General features: G+C 33.4%; 1 pseudogene; it reads right to left on the bottom strand.

Annotated features, from left to right (window-relative positions):
• Nucleotides 1-1475: 1475 nt before the first annotated feature.
• Nucleotides 1476-12707, bottom strand: LOC128235458 (chitin deacetylase 1-like; annotated as a pseudogene).
• Between the last annotated feature and the right edge of the window lie 8263 nt (nucleotides 12708-20970).

Genomic DNA, 20970 nt, shown 5'->3' with positions numbered 1-20970 from the left:
CGTTTCAGTCATTATGAAATGATATCGCTTTATACTACTTGTGCACCTCTAACCCGGGCAAAATTTAGAAAGCTCTGAGGAAGTCCAATCACCCTTTCAAGCGGTATACTATACATGCATATAAACCAGGAAGCTTTGATGTTTCAGCTGTGTTGTCAGTACAAATAAAAAGCTCCTGTACTTGTACATATGGGGTCCGTTTTAACGTTGATCTAAAGTTGGTATTTTTAAGAGGGGTTCCGAAACCCTATGTTTACGTGAAGCTAGTTTTACAGGGATGTTGATGGTTGTTCGCGAAATCGTTTTTTGCACGCGTATCGGTATGGATTTAGGAATTGCCAAGACCTTGCAAGAGCCTTCAAAAATCAGAATCCGTACTTACCAACCAAGACATTGAGTTTGTGATTCTTAAATGTTTCAAAATATCAATAATGTAATTAATTTGACAAAACATGTGTGCCTAATTGTATAAGCGATTATTTGTAATGGATAAAGCAATTTTGACCTTTTTTCAAAGATATTTAAAACTTTGCTTTTCTAAATCTGACTCAAGATGTATGTGTGAACGGATCCTTTATGAAGAAGATTACAATTAAACAATTGTCCTGTGCCCTATTTCTCAAAATAATCATAACAAGCGTACGTCTCGTAGTATATCGAGAAAAACACTACTTAAAATTTGTTAAACAAAACAAAAAAGTTTATCAGAATAATCAAACAATTCAATTTCTTAAAAACTCTTTAAAATAAGACACAATCCAAAACATAAATAGTGCGCTTAGCTTGACCCTGTTTTGGGGGACCTAAACTTGTTCAAGAAATTGGGGCATGGATACCAGCAACACGCTTTAAACTTATACAACGTACACATACTTTGGATGACGTTTCGCACAAACAGTAGTCCGCATATACCCGTATAAGCAGTGTTTTGCAACCTCTTTGTTGTCATACTTTCTGTATGTTGCAATTAATCCAGTTTTGTACAAATTCAACATTTTGAATGAAGTTACGACTTATAACCGTTAACCGAAGCAGGAACATTTTGTTTGAAATAAATACACGTTCCATGCGTATTCCCTTTGTGCCAAAGTATTAAATGGAGGCCTTTGACAGAGGGTTCACTTTGATGAACCTAAAATGTTGTTTTCCATAAACCATTGTATAACTTGACGATTTATAAGTTAACGTAAAATTTTGTCCTTGAACTATACATATACAGCAATATGCTCTGTAAAGATGTTAACCAAAAACAACTTATGTTCTGATCTCACTTTGATACTATATTTCAAAACATTGGATATTGTTTTCACCTGTATGTTTACTTTTTATTTAATAGTATTAAATAGCAAAAGCATTAAATTGTGTTGTAGTTGTGTTGTTGTTGTTTTTTCTTTCACAGACATGCGTTCAAAGCAAATAATATCGAACAATGGAAATATTTTATTAGTAGTGTTGTTTATTTGAACTCCAAAAGTTATCAAAACTGTAGCAAGCTTTTAACATAGCATTTTGAAGAGAGAGAAAATCAGTTTGGCACTATTCATCCGTGCATCCTGATATTTATCATAAGTCTGAATATAACAAGAATACTAATGCCCTGTTGATTCTGTGGAAATTACAGAACAATAATCACAATGTTCACACATTTCGTTGAAATAGTTTCTCATTGAATAACAATTCCTCAATATAACAATGCCCCTTCAATGGATTTTAGCAAGACCAGGGTGCAAAGGTCGTAAGGTTGGCTAGAGGGGTTGGGTCCTGGATCCTTCTGGATGGATACAATCCATACGTCACTCTGAAAATAAAATTAAAGAAAGAATAGTTACTTACATCATGAACGACAACACATCTCGGCAAGGTTTTACTCCGATGTTAAGAAGAATGTTGTTTCAGTTGGACAGGCTTTTGGTGTTTTCTACAAATTCCTTGGTTTATACTCATGTCCTTCAGCTCGATTGTGACGCTTATGGAATCACTCTGGAGTCCATGTCTTGGGTAGAAACAAGAGTTTGTGTCCATTTTGAGTCTATGAAAAAGGATCCGCGGTGAGACCCAACAGCCACTTAGGTTAGAGGTGAACACCTTAACCACTAGACCACTACAATCAGCAAAACTACCTTTGCATCTATTTTGAATACCGCCACATGAGCTAAATAATGACCTTATGAGTATGCCACCACTCTCCTAAAAGTTTTAGGTTGATATGTTGGAATTATCAATTAAGCAATTATATTCACGACCTCAACGGCTGCTATTAAACACGACAGGCACCAGATGTTGTGTTGTTGTTGTTTTTTCGGTAGTTATGTACATTAACCAAGTACCAACGTACCCCGAACGCTGCTCGGATGTACTGCAGAAACTCTATAGATCCGTCTCTCAGGTCCTGATTGGCGGCAAAAGCCGTGTCAATCAGCATATTGAAAGGTGTTCTTCCTCCGTTGTAATGGTCCGCGAATCTGAATCAGATCGTCTAAACAAATTTAAACTATGAAATTATGAAATATGAAGGAACTTATAGTGATACATAAAGCATTCAATATTGTTTTCTGATACTTATGTATTTTGTTTTCTTTACTTCGCAATAAAATACCTAAATCCGAATTGCGTTTTCAACAAAACAAGCTCACTTTTCCAAAAATGGACAACACTGTTTAGGTTAATAAACAATCACATATTTTATTTGGCGTAAAACTGAGACTTACGAGTTAAAGAAGAGATCGAATGCGGCTCTCTTGTCGGTGATATTTCTGCAGGCGGATGGTATCACGCATGGCAGACCTTGGCCAGACTGATCGTGGTAATCGGCAATCAGAAACTCCCACACTCCTGTAATACACAGTGGCACTTCTATCGCCTCAGGCGATGTAGTCGGGTGGGTACATTTAATAGGTTTTCTAAATTGTATAGTTGTAGTGGTTGTTGACCAGAGCAGTCATGCTTTTTACCTGTGGAGTTTAAAATTGTCATTATCTTATTTAAACAAAGTTTTTTGCCTTTAAAACTATAAAAAATAGAAGTATATCTAGTATAATACTGAAAGTGATCAAAAGTGGATTAAAAAAGGATTTGTTTGTGTGTTTTGGAAGTGTTAAACTTTTAAACCATAGCTATACAGGTAGTACAGTGTATACATGTATATAGAGCATATTGGACATTGGTTTTTGGTCAGTGGTCATTGAGTGTATTGGAGTGTATTGGAGTCATTTGAATTCTTTGCATGTATACAACATACATGTAACAAGATGGGATTAGACATAGCACTCTACCGGGCACGTGTAGGAGCATTTATTCAACCTTGTGCTAAGCTAAAGAAATGCCCGAATGTGTATACTCCGTACTCAAAGTCATCTGACATACACATGATAACTTTTATGTGCTGCAGTTTAATGCTATTCTGGTTTACGTGCGCCCAGGGGTTACTGCTGGCAAAGCATCTGATTGAGGAATCGGTTTCAAGTTACGAGCTTCATGACACATGCCCCGGTGGCATCAACAGTGTCACCATTGAGCGTCAATATAAACAAACCAATACATGTCCGATAGTGAGCAATTCCTATTTGTCGTATACCAGTCGTCTTTTGATGTTGTCCTCAGACGTGGAGCAGAATCCAGGCCCAAGCAGTGAGACAGACCTTATACTTAATGCTATAGAGGCAGCGAATGCAAAAACCACGTCACAAATCACTGAAGTAAAAGATGAAATCTCCAAATTACGTCATGATGTTTCGAATATCCAGACTGAACTATGTAATGTTAAATCTATTTGTAGAGATCTAGATAAACGCCAGAAGGCAACAGAAAATGATCTTAAAACTATTAAATCCAAAGTTGACGACATTGAATATTCTTCTAGTGTTTTTGAAAATAACTTAGGCCATTTGGCAATCAGTGATGAAATTAATCGAGACCATATTGACATTATTAGAAAGCAAATGAACTCTATAGAGCGCGAGTCGCGTAAAGGTAATTTAAGAATTTTCGGACTAGGAGACGAGGAGCACGAATCATCTGATGATACCAAGTCTAAAGTTATAAATTCTGTGTTGAAAGGTTGCCTCCCTGATGATATAAACTTTGATGATGTTATAACTTTTGCCAAACGTTTTGGAAAATATTCACAAGACTCCCCTAGAATGATTCTTGTAAAGTTTAAAAATCATAATAACAAATTTGAACTGTTTAAGTTGAGAGATAAATTAAGGCTGCATGGTGTAAGAATAGCCAACGATCTTACAAGCTTTGAAAAGTTACAATTAGATGATCTTAAAAGGTCTGGTAAAAAGGGTTACTTTAAGAATGGTACTTTAGTTGTGCTTGACAATAACGTTCAACCCCGAGTATTCAGGCGAGCAATCAGGCGTCAAGATCAGCAGGTACAGCCACCTCAGCAGGATGACATGGAGATCCAGCCAGACGCAGAAACAGCTAATGTTATAGACTAGGGGGGTGGTCAACGCTCATTTGTTCGGAAACTAAACGTGGAAGTTTTGTCTTGGAATATTTGTGGAATTTATACTAAGTTGAATAATGCTGATTTTATACAATATTTATTGGCGTTTGAAATTATCTGTCTCCAAGAAACATGGTGTCTGGAGTGTAATGACATTCAACATATTCTACCTGGTTATTTTTGTTATTTTTGCCCTGCGAAAAAATCTTTGAAGGCTGGGAGAAATATGGGGGGTGTAGCAATTTTTATAAAGGATTACCTATCTCAGTATATTAGCCGTGTTTGTGAAGATTTTATTTACGGAATATTGATAGTTATTGATAAAGGTATATTTTGCCCTGATAAACAGATTCTTTTAGTGTCATTATATAATCCACCACAAGGGTCACCATTTTATACTGATAAAACAGTCAGTGGTTTATCTGAATTTGAAACATTGTTATGTAATAGCGAATATAATTTGCAGGCATATGAGTTGTTGCTATGTGGGGATCTAAATGCGAGAACTGGTGTTTCAAATGATTTTATTAACATAAATCTAAATATACCAGTGTTTGCTCAGCTGGAATCTATTTTTGAGAACGATGTTAATACAATGAGAATTTCGAAAGACAATACTGTTAATGCTGTTGGAAAATTTCTCTTACAGTTTTGTATAACTTACTCATTATGTATAGTAAATGGACGAGTTGGGAGTGATAAAGGTGTTGGTGATTTTACGTACTATGGAGGTATTGGGTCAAGCGTTGTGGATTATTTTATATGTAGCCATAGCATGTATGAGATTTGTAATAATTTCAAAGTAGACGCTAACCCTGAAAGTGATCATATGCCATTAGTTTTGTGTCTTGATAGTATGTTAAAATCAGATGTTAATGATAAAGCCAAAATTATTTATAGTAGCAAAATTTGTATAGATGAAAGTAGTTATGATCATTACCAAGATGTGTTAAGCCAAAGTATACTTGATGGTGAATTCAAAGCTGTTGATGATATGTTAGAATTAGAGGATTCTGATACTAGTACTTTAGTCGAAGAATTCCAAAAATGTATTTTAAATGTATCGAAAGATTTTGTTAAGCAAATAAGAAAAACGAGTAAACGTAAAGTAGGCTTGAACTGGTTTGACAATGAATGTAAAGAACTTAAACGAAACGCTTTACGTAGTCTTAGATTGTATAGATCAACAAAAAGTATGGCAGATCTGTTTGATTATAAGGTAACAAGGTCTAAATATAAGTGTGTTTGTAAATCTAAGAAATTACTATGCCTGAAGCGCATTGGTTTAGATTTAGAGAAGTCCATGCCAAATCCTAAACAGTTTTGGAGTAAAATAAAGCATTTAACTGGCAGACAAAGAACTGATCCTGATATAAGTGGCGAGGAATGGCTGCAGCATTTTAGGACTTTATTCCAATCTGATACTGACACTGAAAATGTACCTCCTATTATTGACAACTTCTTTAATGAAGTGGATTGTTCAAATAATATCCTCTTAAACTCCAGGATTGAATCTGATGAGGTAATAAAGGCAGTGAATGACTTAAAGTTAAATAAAGCTTCAGCCGGAGAGCTATTGCCTGCACATTTTAAATATGGTCTTTTCTATTTATTGCCATATATGGTACGTATTTATAACCAAATATTTACATCAGGTCAGTTCCCGAGAAGCTGGACGCTATCTATTATTATACCAGTGCACAAAAAGGGAAGTTGTAATAATCCTGATAATTACAGGGGTATAGCACTTGTTGATGTATTTAGCAAAATATATATAAGCATTTTAAACAGAAGACTTACCTATTATACTCAAGTTTATAACTCCATCTCGGAGTCGCAAGCAGGATTTAGATATGGTTATAATACAACTGATAATGCTTTTGTTTTATATACTGTTATTAGCAAGTATTTAAGTACAAAGGGTAAGAAGTTATATGTTGCTTTTATTGATTTTAAAAAAGCGTTTGATTCTGTGGATAGGGCAAAATTATATACAAGCTTATTTAGACAAAATGTTAAAGGAAGGCTATTGGATGCTATTCAATCAATATATAAAGATGTCAAAATGTGTATTAGATGCAATGATGGAAAAACAGAGTGTTTTGACTGTCCAAGTGGTTTAAGACAAGGGTGTAATTTAAGTCCAGTATTGTTCTCACTTTTTATTAATGAGTTGTATAGTTATATTGAACAAAGTGGTGTGCATGGTGTTCAGCTGTCCCCTTCTGATATTGAAGTGTTTCTACTTATGTTTGCAGATGATGTTGCTCTGTTATCTGATACAGTTGTAGGTCTACAAAAACAACTAAATGCGCTAAACTTATTTTGTGCTGATACTAAGTTGCAAGTTAATACTAGTAAAACAAAAATTGTTGTTTTTAGAAGAGGTGGGCAGCTGGCAAGTAAAGAAAAATGGAAATATAATAATGAAAATATAGATGTTGTATCAGGGTTTACTTATGTGGGTTTATATTTTAGTTGCACATTGTCATGGTATAAGATGGCAGAGAATTCTGCTCTTAAAGCTAAGAAAGCTTTACATTGTCTTTTTAAAGGCATTGCATCGTTACCTTTTGTTAAGTCTTCAGTGTTTTTTAAAATGTTTGATACAAAAATATCACCTATAATGTTATATGGTGCTGAAATTTGGGGAATGACTTCAATGAATGCTACAGAAAATGTCCAATTATATGCATGTAAAAGGTATTTAAATGTATCTTCTAAAGCTTGTAATGATGCTGTTTTAGGTGATCTAGGTCGTTTACCATTACATATATATGCTTCGAAACGTTGTCTTAAATATTGGTTAAAACTTTTAAAACTTCCTGATGATAGATATGTAAAGTTGTGTTACAATATGTTAAAACTGTATGATAGTCTAGGTCATGAAAATTGGGTTAGTGTATTGCGTATGAATCTGTCTAGGAATGGTTTTGGATATATTTGGGAGTCACAGCAAGTAGTAAATGAAAGTTTCTTTCTTGAAGAATATGTAACGAGATTAAAAGATCAACATCTACAATTATGGAGTCAAACTTGTTCTGAGAATATGAAACTTAATAAATTTTACATGTATATAAAATCATGTTTAAAGACAGAATTATATGTGAACTGTGTTACAGTTGATAAATTTCGTAAATGCTTAGCAAATTTTAGATTTTCATCACATCGCCTTGCTATCGAAACAGGCAGGCATACCGGAATTGATAGGGACCATAGATTTTGTTTATATTGTAAAAATGTTGTTGAGGATGAATATCATTTTGTTATCAAATGTCCATTGTATAGAGATATAAGAAAAGTGTATATACCATCTAAGTATTATGTTTACCCTAGTCTTCACAAGTTCTTTCTATTAATAGCTACACAAAATGAAGAAATTTTGCAAAAATTAGCTATGTATTTGTATTATGCAGAAAAAATTAAAGACAGTGTATCAATAGTTGATTAACATGTATGATGCCATACTAACAACTAATATTTTGTGAATTCTGTGCTTGGTCAACTCCACGTTGTTTATATGTTTCTATGTATGCATATCTGTATATGGGCCGGAGGCCTTCATTCAATAAATATTTGAATTTGAATTTGTATATGTCTGGTAAAGATAGTTTACCTTCGGGAAAGGAAATGCATGTGACAGGGTCGAATATCAACGAAATGGGCGACTCAGAAAGACAAGGAGAAGGTCAGACTGAGGACCAGAAGTAACAAGCAGGACCGGATAATGCATGTTAGATATTCAGATGACCAGATACCCTAACAAATGTGTACACCTAAAACGGACAAACATGATTGAAAGTTATAACTAGAAAATAGCAATTGTGGCAGACAAAAAAGACAAAAAGGCAATACGTAAGACAAATACAATATAGTAAACACCTAATCGAGCACAAAATAAAGGACACATACACTAACATGACATACAATACGAGTAGTAGATGGACACAAAATACGATAAGACCCAAAGACACATACACTAACAAGACATACAATACGGGTAGTAGATGGACACAAAATGCGAAAAGACGCAAAGACACATACACTAACAAGACATACAATACGGGTAGTAGATGGACACAAACTACGAAAAGACGCAAAGACACATACAATAACAAGACATACAATACGAGTAGTAGATGGGACTACACAAACTACGAAAAGACGCAAAGACACATACACTAACAAGACATACAATACGAGTAGTAGATGGGACACAAAATACGAAAAGACGCAAAGACACATACACTAACAAGATATACAATAAGAGTAGTAGAAGGACAAAAAATACAACAATACACAAATAAACATAAACTTTCAAGACATGCGAATGAGTTGAAGAAGGACAGAAAAGCTAACAAGACACAAAGAAATTAGATCAGTTATCAATTCGTTTCGTTACTCGTTGATAACTTTCTCAAGGGACTATGATAATCTCAAAAAGTTAAATGGTGATCGCATTCAGTAGTACACATTTAAAACATAAGCTCAAAACAAACAGGTAATATAATAAACATTTAACACATATTCTACACATATGAACAAATCAAAAACAAGACAACATGTATAGCCTGCCTCGGAGTGAGAGGCCTCATGAAAGAGGCCTTGAAAAGGACATGTAGGCGAACTTTGTTAAAGCATAGTTGATATATTAATGTAGTATCATTTGCAGCTGATAATTGCAGACTGACTGTGGCTCTTGTAAAGCCTTTATGAGTGTATAAATTGAAGTCAAAGGTAATAAAATGTTGGTTTTTTTATTTTCTTTATTAAAATCTATAGATGTGTTATTGGATCGCAAAACTAATTATTGTTGTAATAATGTGTTTTTGGAATACAATACGCAATTAAAAAATTATGCAAGTTAACAAAGAATATAGGCCATAACAGGTAAACTGTAAAGTGTAAACTGTATGCTATTCATTCGTCCGTACTTTCAATCTTCTTGTTTTCCTTATTGAAAATTGAGTAATAATTTAAAAGGGTCTTAATGGTTTTACCTGGTACACAATTAAACAAAAGATTTTTTGAAAGCGGTGTATTTTAGATTTGCTAGTATTTAATGATGCAAACCTTGGCAAAAAATAAAATCAACGGAATTTTGATCAACGTGCAACGCTGAAACTTTGGTCAATGATTGCATCATTAAAATACAAGCATACCTAAAATGTTTTACACGTGCATAATGAGAAAATACCATAGTCTTTTATATGAAAATAAATATTCTCATATCTTTTCTGTCAAAAAAAGTTATTTAAAAAATAACGGCACTTAATTGTTTGTTTACATCTGTTGAAACCCGTGGTGACCCATGTAAAACCCCTTTAAATCACGTGATTCCTCACCCTGCTATATACAATATTCGTTTTTATTGAAAAAAGGAATATTAAAAAGCAATAACCAATAAATGGAATTCTACCCGAGTAATTAGTTAATAGTGATCACGCAGATTTTTTTAGGCCACACCATTCCTAAAGATATTATACGAAATTGAAGATAATTTAAAAAAGAAGGACCAGAAGCGCTCTTTTTAAGATTTGTATATGTATCATTTCACCGTGAAGTTGCAATGCCTTTTGAGTTCAGAATGAAAAGTTATTCAGACTTTGAATAGAATAAGGTTTTCCATGTGTAGTTTCTACAAACACATGCGCCAACTAGTGTTTCCTTTTCAAAGCCATGGCTGTGTGTTTGATGACAAAATAAGGTGTTTTATATCTTTATTTTTCAAGAATATTCGCTTCTTTGGTGACTGATTTCTGCCATTTCGTATATTTGCCTTTTCGCGTGGCGGTAGGGGCGAAAAAGTGCAGCATTTTTCAATTCAGATTTTCGCCCTACCACTGAGCAAATTTTGGACTCGCCACTTGGCGATTTTTTCGCTCTATCGCACTATAGCCCCGCCATGTGCCGGATTTTTGCATTTGCACATTTTCGTAATTTCGCCACGAACATGCAAATACACAAAACGGCAGAAGTCGGCCACTATGCGCATCAAATAGAACAATTTGAAAAACTATACAAAACAAATGCGTAAGTGGCAGGGATTTCTGTCTATTGAATTTTATCTTAAATAGAACATACACATGTCATTAAAATATTTCATCTTCATTTTTCTAATGTATCAAACGTACTTTCCTGTTATATTTCTTTTAAAAATACTTAAATACTTATGTTGATTGAAAAGTATATAATTTTGACACAGTTATTTTGTTCAATAATTTTCAAATACAAGAGGGTTGTTTTCATTTATTTTTGCAATGAAATCGAGCTCTTTATTATAGAAATGCACTATGTGACCTTCTACCTTTTTACCATAATTCAATTTAAAGAAAGCGACAACCCTTAATCTTTAATCTTACTCATTGACAATTGTAAAATTGATAGCTGTCGATAGACAGGCAGGCAGGCAGGCAGGCAGGCAGGCAGGCAGGCAGGCAGGCAGGCAGGCAGACAGCCAGACAGGCAGGCAGGCAGGCAGGCAGGCAGGCAGGCAGGCAGGCAGACAGACAGACAGACAGTTTATTTCGACTTGTATAATGTTCATCGTCAACAACACATTGCTTATACTGATCAAAGTCAACGTGTCGTCAATGAACACATTTTGCCTACATAATGGAAATCCGAGGCAGACTTTTACATCAAACACCTAAATACAAGTATAACAAGCATAGAATTACCTTTAAAGGGCTTATCGGGTGTTTCCCCATAGTCACAACAGTTGCATAATCCAGTGTATAGGGCCAAATGAGTGTGGTTTTCTGAGAACGACTTTCAATTGCGCACGAGGTATCGTACACCAAACCGTTTTTTCCATTCCTTTAATAGTAAAAATAATTGAGTTTAGCGATGAGTGTCTAACTTTATTATTGTTGAAGGGCTTATCTGGTGCATCACCGTTGTCACACGAGGCCCCAGGCACGTATTTGAGCGTGTAGGGCCAGATAAAGGAACCTGGGGAGGAAAACCCCACTTTGGAGCAAGAAGAATCGTAAGTCAGCCCGTTGCTTCCCATTCCTGATAATGCGAAATATGATTTCATAGTTTTTTGAAGACATGAGAAGGTGTTATTTAAAACAATGTTTAATTTTATACAGATTATGTAGAAAGTTATGCTAAGTCACTCTCGTTGACACGATGTTGCGCGAGGGTGTGGTCATGTTTTGTGGGGGAAACCGGAGAACCCTGTGAAAACCCACTTGTCCGCCTTGGTGACAACAGACCAAAACTCTCCAATACTCAAAAACGCCTGGACCGGGATTCGAACCCGTCTGGGACGCATCGCTGACTGTTCCCTATTTTGTTTGCATATTTCTTCATTTACATAAATAGCTAGCTGAAATAAGAGTAATATATTTGTAAGATACAACTATAAAACATAATTCGCATCACCACAGTGATAGGACCGGCAGCGATGCAAAAGTGGGTGGGGAAGGTAAAAAACTAAAACGTTTAAATTGTACATGTTTTATTTATATTTAGTTATATTTAGTTTTGAGGAACGATCAATTTTGGGAGTGAAACATATATTCTTGGCGACATGTTTTGGGGTAATAAGGAGTTAAATATTTTTTACAAAGACGATTTTATCATATTTTGGATAAAAAAGCAATCACATTCTTTTGGAAAATTATATTGACATTATTACTTTTTCATGTTAAAATGCCCCAGACTACCTAATCAACAATGTCTTGAGAGTTCATGATGATATATTGTCAAATAAGAAAGTTAATCAGAAAAATAAAGAAAAATAGTGGATGAAATTTAAATTGCAAATATCCTTTTTAAAATAGCTGCAATCAATACAACGCCTCAAGACATTGTTGATTGGGCAGTTCCGATGAATTTGACCCACAAACATATTCTTATTGCATTAAGATATTTCCGGGAAAAAGTAAATGCTTTTTGATTCGAAATCTGATAAAAAATTATTTCGTAAAAATGCTCAACTCCTAATTACAGCTTTTTCATTTTGCAACGGATATATAAACCGTGCTTCTTAAATATTGAACCTCAAAACCAAATAGAAATTGATTTTCTTAAACATTTTAAATTTTGGTCCTTCAATCCACTTTTGCATCGCTGCCGACCCTTAAATTATGTTAATTTATAGTTAAGGTTAGTATATGAATTCCTATGCATGAGTACCAATGAACTGATCGGTTCCGCCGAGTGGAACCCGGATTCCTTGGATATCTTCGGGCTTCACTCCGATATTGATGAGAGATTGCACAGCAGCTGAAAATGACATGTTTTTATTGTTGTTGTTGTTGTTGTTTTAAAAAATTAAAACTAGACTGTATGATTTTATTTTATTTTGTATTTCATTTATTTTTTCAACTAATAGAAAGATGGCTTAAATGAAATCTTAATAATAAAGAATGGGCAGATAAATCGTAGCGATCGAGCCCTATTTAAATAGGTCATCTAACTAACTTTAAATGCAACCTCATTAGCTGAAACATCTGACACAGTCGGATAAATTGGGGTTATTTGATATCAAGCGAGTACAAAAAAAGGATAAATAGTTTTTCTTAAAATGTTAAACTTAAAGTTAAACTTAATCGCTTTAAAGTAAATACTAAATAAATATTTAGTATTTTCATCTCTTTTTCTTAATATTTTCTTTTCTCTGCGGTAAGAACATTCCCTATATAATAAAACCCGGTTAGCTCCACCAGGACTGGTATTCATAAAGCATTTGAAGCCTTTTCCTAACTTAAGTCACTTTCTTAATTTTAGTATCGTATTGGTCATATGACATACAAACTTAATTATTTCTGAAATACATTATTTCCATTGATTATATTGAAAATAAATACTTTAATAATAAAAACTTTATATATATCATTTAATTTTACAATGAAAATTTACAGAAATCTACTTAAGTTAGGAAATAACTTAAGATGCTTTGTGAATACGGCACAAGGGTTTTATTTGAGAAGATATTATGTTTATTTTTAAAAAAGGCGGATACCCATTGCAATCTCAGTTATGCTTCAAATACCTTATTTCCTTACTTTTCGACGGATTCGATAACAAATAAGGCCCTTAGTTTCCTTAAAGACACAATTTATCTCAGAATGTAACCTGACTGAAATGTTACAACTCTTACTGTACAATTCTATGATTTAGTAAATACTATCAGTGACATTTGTTCTTGCTATTTTATTTTAACCATTGACCTTTTATGGCATCAATCCATCCAGTAGAACCTTTTGGAGCTGTTCCATTCTGTGCGACGACTCCCAGTTCACACCCTTTGTCGTACATGTTCTTGGCGAGTTTGTAGTCGTTACCGTCGACCTGCAAGTAACAAACATTATTTGGGTGAACATCTGGACTGAGAATTGATTTGAGATCAGCGCTAGGCTAGCTGGACGTCAGAGAATCGATTAACATTACCTAATTGTTCACTGGCTGTTTCTTTATTGCACATTTCAAACTAGAATGTTTTTTTCCTGTACGGGACTGCTCAAGAGCAAATTGGCGCTGCTCTTTTGTCACGTAATCGATACCAGAATATATTATTTCAACTGAACAAATTGATGGCATCGAAACAACAGTAATTTAATTGCACATTTAATTTATTATAAAGCATCGTGACGGCGTGTTGACTGAGTGTGTGCTACCTGTATGAAGAAGGTGGCGGTGATTGGACAGCCGTTGGGGTTGTTGGCGGCCAAGATCTGGTTGTAGTATTCGTTGCTTTTTGTGTTAATTGTGCCCCAGAATGACAGCATGACGATCTGCGGTATCTCACTGTTCTAAAGTTCGTCGATAAGAAAAAATAACTACAAAGATAGCCTATACAAATTGAATTTCAACATTAAATTGTATCATTTAAATTGATAAATGTTCTTATGTTGTTTTAGGTTGTTTGGGTTTTGTTAAATAGTCACAAAAATATGGTAAAGCAAATGTTGTTTTTGCTGTATATTTGTACCTTGATTGTATCTCTAAAAGTAACTTATCAATTTGGTACTTTTAATTGAATACAAATATTCATATGATTACATTTAATGATCCTGGAAAGCAACCTAGCAGAGAAAAAGTCTTAATACGTATTTCAATTTCCATGTATAGCAGATTACGTAATAGTATAACATGTTAAAAGGGAAACCTCAATGATTAAGAATATTAAATCAATCATAATGATATTTGTAAGAAGTATAACAGATGAATAAATAAAAGTTTTGGAAACATGGTTGATTAAGGTTTTCCACATGGATTTTAAAAGCTTTGACTAGTTTGCTTAGAATATTTAGCTTCAAAGCATCATTGACAAGTTTCCTTAGAATATTTAGCTTTAAAGCATCATTGACCAGTTTACGTAGAATATTTAGCTTCAAAGCATCATTCTCACACATTACTCTTTTGAAAGTTTAAACATCAATACTATGACTGTTAACAAAAAGTACGGTATTGTTTCATTACATTTACAAAATGTTGGCAACGTAAAAGATATTGAAATGCATCACCTTCTTCATTCAAAGCGCATACATATACCAAGAATTCTTCCTTATGGTAGATGATTACCGCAAAATCTAAAGTTTACCAGAACTTGAACAAGGTTTTTAATCAACATCGACATTAAAGGGTTTAAATTTGAATTCAGTTTTATAAAATCTGTCACTGCTACATTTAATTAAACCACTGTTCTAATTTTGTATGTATTGATGTTGTTGTTTTTTTTGAATTTCCAAATTGAACGAAAATTTTAAGAATCAGGGAAATACTGATAAAGGTTGTGTAATGGTTGTGACAACTTTTAGAAAATCTCAACATTAATAACGACAACTTATGAAACAACGTTAAGACAACGTAAGCGGCAACGATACTACTACTTATAAATAAATCTCAAGATCAGCATCATTAATAATAACACTAGACTTATTATCACTACCAAACATGTGATGTTCCCTTTACTATTCCAAACAACGATAATAATACAGGAGATACATTTACCCTTGTTTGACACTCGGTAGCGTTGTTATTCAGCAAAAGACATGATTCAATGTTATTATACAAGTTGTTTATGACATTAAACAGTTTGCCATTGCTTTTATATTGAATGACTTTTGCCCAAAGGCCTGTTCTACAAACAGAATCGTAGGCCTTTTTAAAGTCAATAAACGCACAAATTAATTTAATTTTCTTGTGCTTACATTCATTTTATGACAGCTAGTGCAATATCTAGTATCTATAGTACTATGGGTTATTTTTTAAAGCCAGCTTAATTTTTGTAATTATTTCATTATCTTCAAGAAAATATGTTCCTCGTTTGTTTAATATTGCAGTAAGTAATTTACCAAGATATCTAAAATCTGTAGTTGATCTGTGATTTTCTTGGGACAACATTTTATAGAATGTAGTTCAACACTAACAAACCAAAAGTATGGTAAAATACCAATTTGCAACACAACTTTGAATAACATCACATACATATCAATATACATGACACGATGTATTAATTTCCTTTTTAATCTATGACCCCAGCTTTATCACTTATTAACTTTTCGATAGGCCTTTTAACTTCTGGTTTAGTAATATCGTTATCATAGCTATGTTAAACATCAGCATTTGAGAAATAAGCGAAGCGTTCTTTACCAATTTCAGTATTGAAATAATTACGGTATTTAAAAAAATCCAAAAGCATTTTTTTGTTTAATGTGATGTTTAAATAAACCTGTCAATTTACCATTGGCAATGCTGTTAAATTTTAATACCTAGTGCACAATAATTTGAAAGGATATTAATATACTGTACATAAATATGAAACACGAATGACGTAAATTACATTACATAAAATGTATAATTAATTGTATTTTCTTTCTTTATTGCCTTGAGGTGGAACAAATTCACATCATTGTTCATTGAAAACCTCATACTTTTTACACATTTAAAATAAAATAAGTACCGTGAGATCACCGGGCGGCTTTGGATCATTGTAGCAACGGCAATTATTTTCTACAGTGCAGACAGTCGGGTCACATGACTGCTGGAAGGAGGAGCCAAGAAGGCCAAGCAGGATCACGAGCATGCGCATTGTGGTAGTTCTGCTGGCTCGCTACATAGACGAAAAATACTGATTTAAGAATATGAACCTGAAAACAATGATAAATTAGTATATTTCGACATCAGACAGTACTTACATTTGTAGAATTGAACCAGTAGTTACCACTGAGTATAAAACCAAATTGTGTAATACTGCATGTAAACTGTATAATGTAGTAGTATAGTGAAGACTAATATAGTATATGTACTATTTTAATCATGTCATTTTCCAAGATCATACCGGTACTCGTATTCATTTTAATTCGCCACAAGGAGGGGATCAGACTTAATGAAGCCTTTGGTGAGTGGCAGAAATGTTAAATACATAGCAATATTGTCCTTATTGTGTCTTGGTAGTAGACAACCTATACGCAAACGCAGATATTCCCGTTGTTTATATATCGAAGAAAATCACCATGTCTGATCATATTCATCTCATATGAATAAAGAAGAATATAAAAAATGAATCGAAACTATATGCATTAACAAATTAATCATTAACATTTTAAAATAAATACTAGAAAAATTGTCTATAATGATTAAATAAAAATTGCTAATACTCACATGATTTGACTCCCAGAGACGATGTATGGTACGTCTAGTTGTCTCCGCAATATATGTATGCTTACCAAGGGATAAACACACCGATTGAACGATGATAGGTTACCAAAGTGATAATGGGGTGGACGTTCCGTCTTGTTCTATTGTCAAGTTTCATAGGTTTAGATAAACTTGTATCAATTGCGTGGATCAAGTTGCCCTGATTGTAATATTAACAAGTGATGCATTTCTTTCAAAATTAAAGCAGCACTCTCACAGATTAAACGTTTTGACAACTGTTTTTATTTTTTGTCTTGGAACGAGCCCATTTTTGCGAAAATACAAGAAAACCAGTTATATAAGACAGCTGACAATTTTTATATTTAAGTTCAAAAATTGATGTTTTATGCATATTTCTTAAACCGTTAGTAACGGTTTGAGCCATAAAACATTGATTTTCGAACGGAAATATGAAAATCTACGATCTGATTTTTTGTCAGCAATCTTATATCATTGGTTTGCAGATATTTACGCAAAAAATGCTCTTTCCAAGACAAACAATAAAAAAGTTGTAAAAATGATATATCTGTGACAGTGCAGCTTTAACAACCATAATCATATGTTAATGCGAGTAGGATGCAAGTAGACAATGGAAGTAGGTCATAGCGGACCAACGTTGTCAATGGTGATATAGTAATTGAGATAATACATACACGGCAGTCTATATAACAATCATCAATTATACTTAATGACTCTTTAAAAATATTTGAATTAGCGAGCAACAAAACAGGAAGAAACATGGATGTACGATGTATTTAGTTTCGTTGTTAATAAAATGTTTTAAAAAACGATATTTCATTTATCGATCAAATATAACTTTGGTTTGATGTACTGATTATATTACGTATTTTATGTTATTCATAATGCTGGAGACATAAAACAATTCGGATTCACAGAGATCAGTATCATATCCTGTATACATTTGATAAAAGTTATTTATAAACGGAACACTTCCTGTTTGGAAAGAACAATCATCATTATCAACCCAATGAAAAATGTTGTGCGCACAGCTTTTGCATCCGTGTCCGAAATACATCTATACTGTAAATGATAATTACAAAGATAACACACGTGTATGCACTTAAATGATATGTTACAGAAGGATTTGTTTTACGCAACTCATTTATAAATAATACAACTTAGTTTAGATACCTATATGATAAAAATATCATTATATTCTATAAATATATGTATATTTAAGTTTGATACGTGACATGTATACACGTATATATATATATATGTATGTATTACGAATCTGTACACTTTAAATCGAATAAATTGTCTGTTCTTTTATGTTCTTAAAAGTGGTATTAAAACCATAAGGATACAAAGATGTGTTAGCGCAGTTCAGATATTTCCATGTTTAATTTATATTGTTTTTGTTTTTATCTTTTGCATGTATTACGTTTTTGAATAAAACTATAATGCCGAGGCTACCAGTTTAATAAAATTTATTAAAGGAAGTTATTATATAGGGGATATTATGATAGGACGCTTTTCTGGTGACCTGTATCACGTCGAGTTCGGTGTGTAAACATGTATCCGTCGAGATGGCAGTAAATTTAATATAATTAAATAGGCAGGTATAAAATAAATGGAATGTTACGATAAAACGTTTTTTCTGGTGACCTGCATCACGTCTCGTTCGGTGAGTAAACATGTACCCGTCGAGACTGCAGGTATATACCTGCCTATTTAATTATTCCTTTTTTATTTTTCGGTTTCAATTTGATTTAAATTTACCGCCATCTGTCAAATGCGCGCATGAATTCGATTGAGTTACGTAGTTTTGTGTAATCTCAATCATTCAGCCGCTCTGATCAGGGTCAATGACGTCAATACAGAGCGTCTGAATACACTGTACATAAAAACTTGTTCGCGACGTGAAACCGAGGCTGGTATCTAATGTTAACGAAGATGGTTGCTGATAAAAACAATGGAGTGGAGATGTTCAGTGTACCGAAGATGTAAGTGTAATTTACACGAGATTGATTTGGTTCAAGAAAAATTCAATGAGTTTAGATTATATGTGTTTGGATAATGTATCATAGTCTTTGCAATCGTGAATTTTGGCATAATAAGAATCTGCCTGCATAAAATGCTGAAACGTTATTTCGTGAACAGAAGTTGATATATTTTGTTTTCATAATTTCTATTGGTTTTTTAAGATATGATTTTTGGAAGGCACTTCTAAGTTATATCCTGTGTGTGTTTTTTTTTAAATGAAGTCTGTGTTTTTCCTTTCTGGTGCCCTGGGCCCAATTTCACGAAATTATACATAAGTCAAATCTCAAACTCAATCTCAACTGATTTACCATGTCCCGACACAACCTATTGAAAAAATGTATGACTTTAAACGTTTTAAAACCGCATCCTATCATTGAATATGTTGATTACTGTATAACCTTTGGTTTCGATTCCAAGGGGAAAATATTATACAGCCAGAAGTGTGCTTGAGATCAATTCATTGCTTTTTAACAATTATTCATGTATATTTTTGCTCTAGAATTAGTTTTCTTTTAAATATTGTCAACAATTTTCAATATCAAATTCTATGATAAAAGGTGTCTTCAAAAAGTATGAAAAAAACACAACTATACTATAATTTTGTATGGTTAAATGTGTTAAGATTGAGATTTAACTTGATTACTTTTGTGACATTGTGGGGCCCCGCCCCAGCAGGACACTTATTTCTAAACATACCTTTGTTATTATGTTGTCGCGTCGGCGTCCACACCAATGTTAATCGCCATCGGAATGTATACATGAAATCATGACTTACAATCCGGCAGCTATTATTTCCTTTATGGTCATCTTGGTAAATATGTATATATCACATATAATAATCCTGATCAAATATTCCAACCGCTAGTACACGTTTAATTCCTTTGTGTTAGCATAATAGTACAATCGAGTTTGTGACTGTGTAAATCCGGAACATGCAATTAGTTTTTGAGACACTAAATAATCTTACACGGTAACTTCCCTTAATTATAGTTTAGCCATAGTATTAGTTCATGCTATACATAAACATTGTTAAGATTTAGCCATGAAGAGGCAATATTCAAACGTAGGTTCAATTATAATTGTGGTTTAAAATTATGTTTTATGCACTTCTCGAATCCCAAATACCAATATGGCGACCTATTCTCGTGGGCTTTAACGATGACGTCATCGACCAAGGTATGGCAGCGACCAAATTTGGGTAGCGACCACGATTGGGTAGAAGTTTGGCCCGAACTTCAGACCGAATCTTGGTAGTCTTTTATGGGTAGAATATACCGATTTTATACCAAATATGGGTAAACGACCATGGTATGGTAGCTGGGTATATAAGGCGTTGCCATCTTGGTTTCGGGATCGAAGGTTTAAAATTTCACTAAAAAACGCAAGGCAAGCAACATTTTAGATCTCGGTAATAGTAATAAGTCTAAATATTAATAAATAAGTACACTTTAAGAATTTTAAGTAATAAACAAAGAAATTATTGCTAAGTGCTATATTACGATAATACATCAAAATTGCCTTGAGTCGTCGTAACTAAGACATACACTCTCACTCGTGTTCTTCGCGAAGTTTCTATGACGAGTAAATAAACTGACATACATATATATTTATATATATATATATATATATATATATATATATATATATATATATATATATATATATATATATATATATATATATATATATATATATATATATATACATGTGGACGCCGACTTGTTATTTCAGTCACTATTTTCGCATTGTGAGAAAGATCGTGTTCAGGCAATAAACGTTTGAACAGGACTATTCTACTGTTTGACTTGGAAACCCACAGGGGCACGCCATATTTCTGGTGGCAGCGGTGG

This window comes from Mya arenaria, chromosome 5, assembly GCF_026914265.1.
Source record: "Mya arenaria isolate MELC-2E11 chromosome 5, ASM2691426v1".
Taxonomy (NCBI): domain Eukaryota; kingdom Metazoa; phylum Mollusca; class Bivalvia; order Myida; family Myidae; genus Mya; species Mya arenaria.
This window is presented reverse-complemented; position numbering and strand designations above follow the sequence as displayed.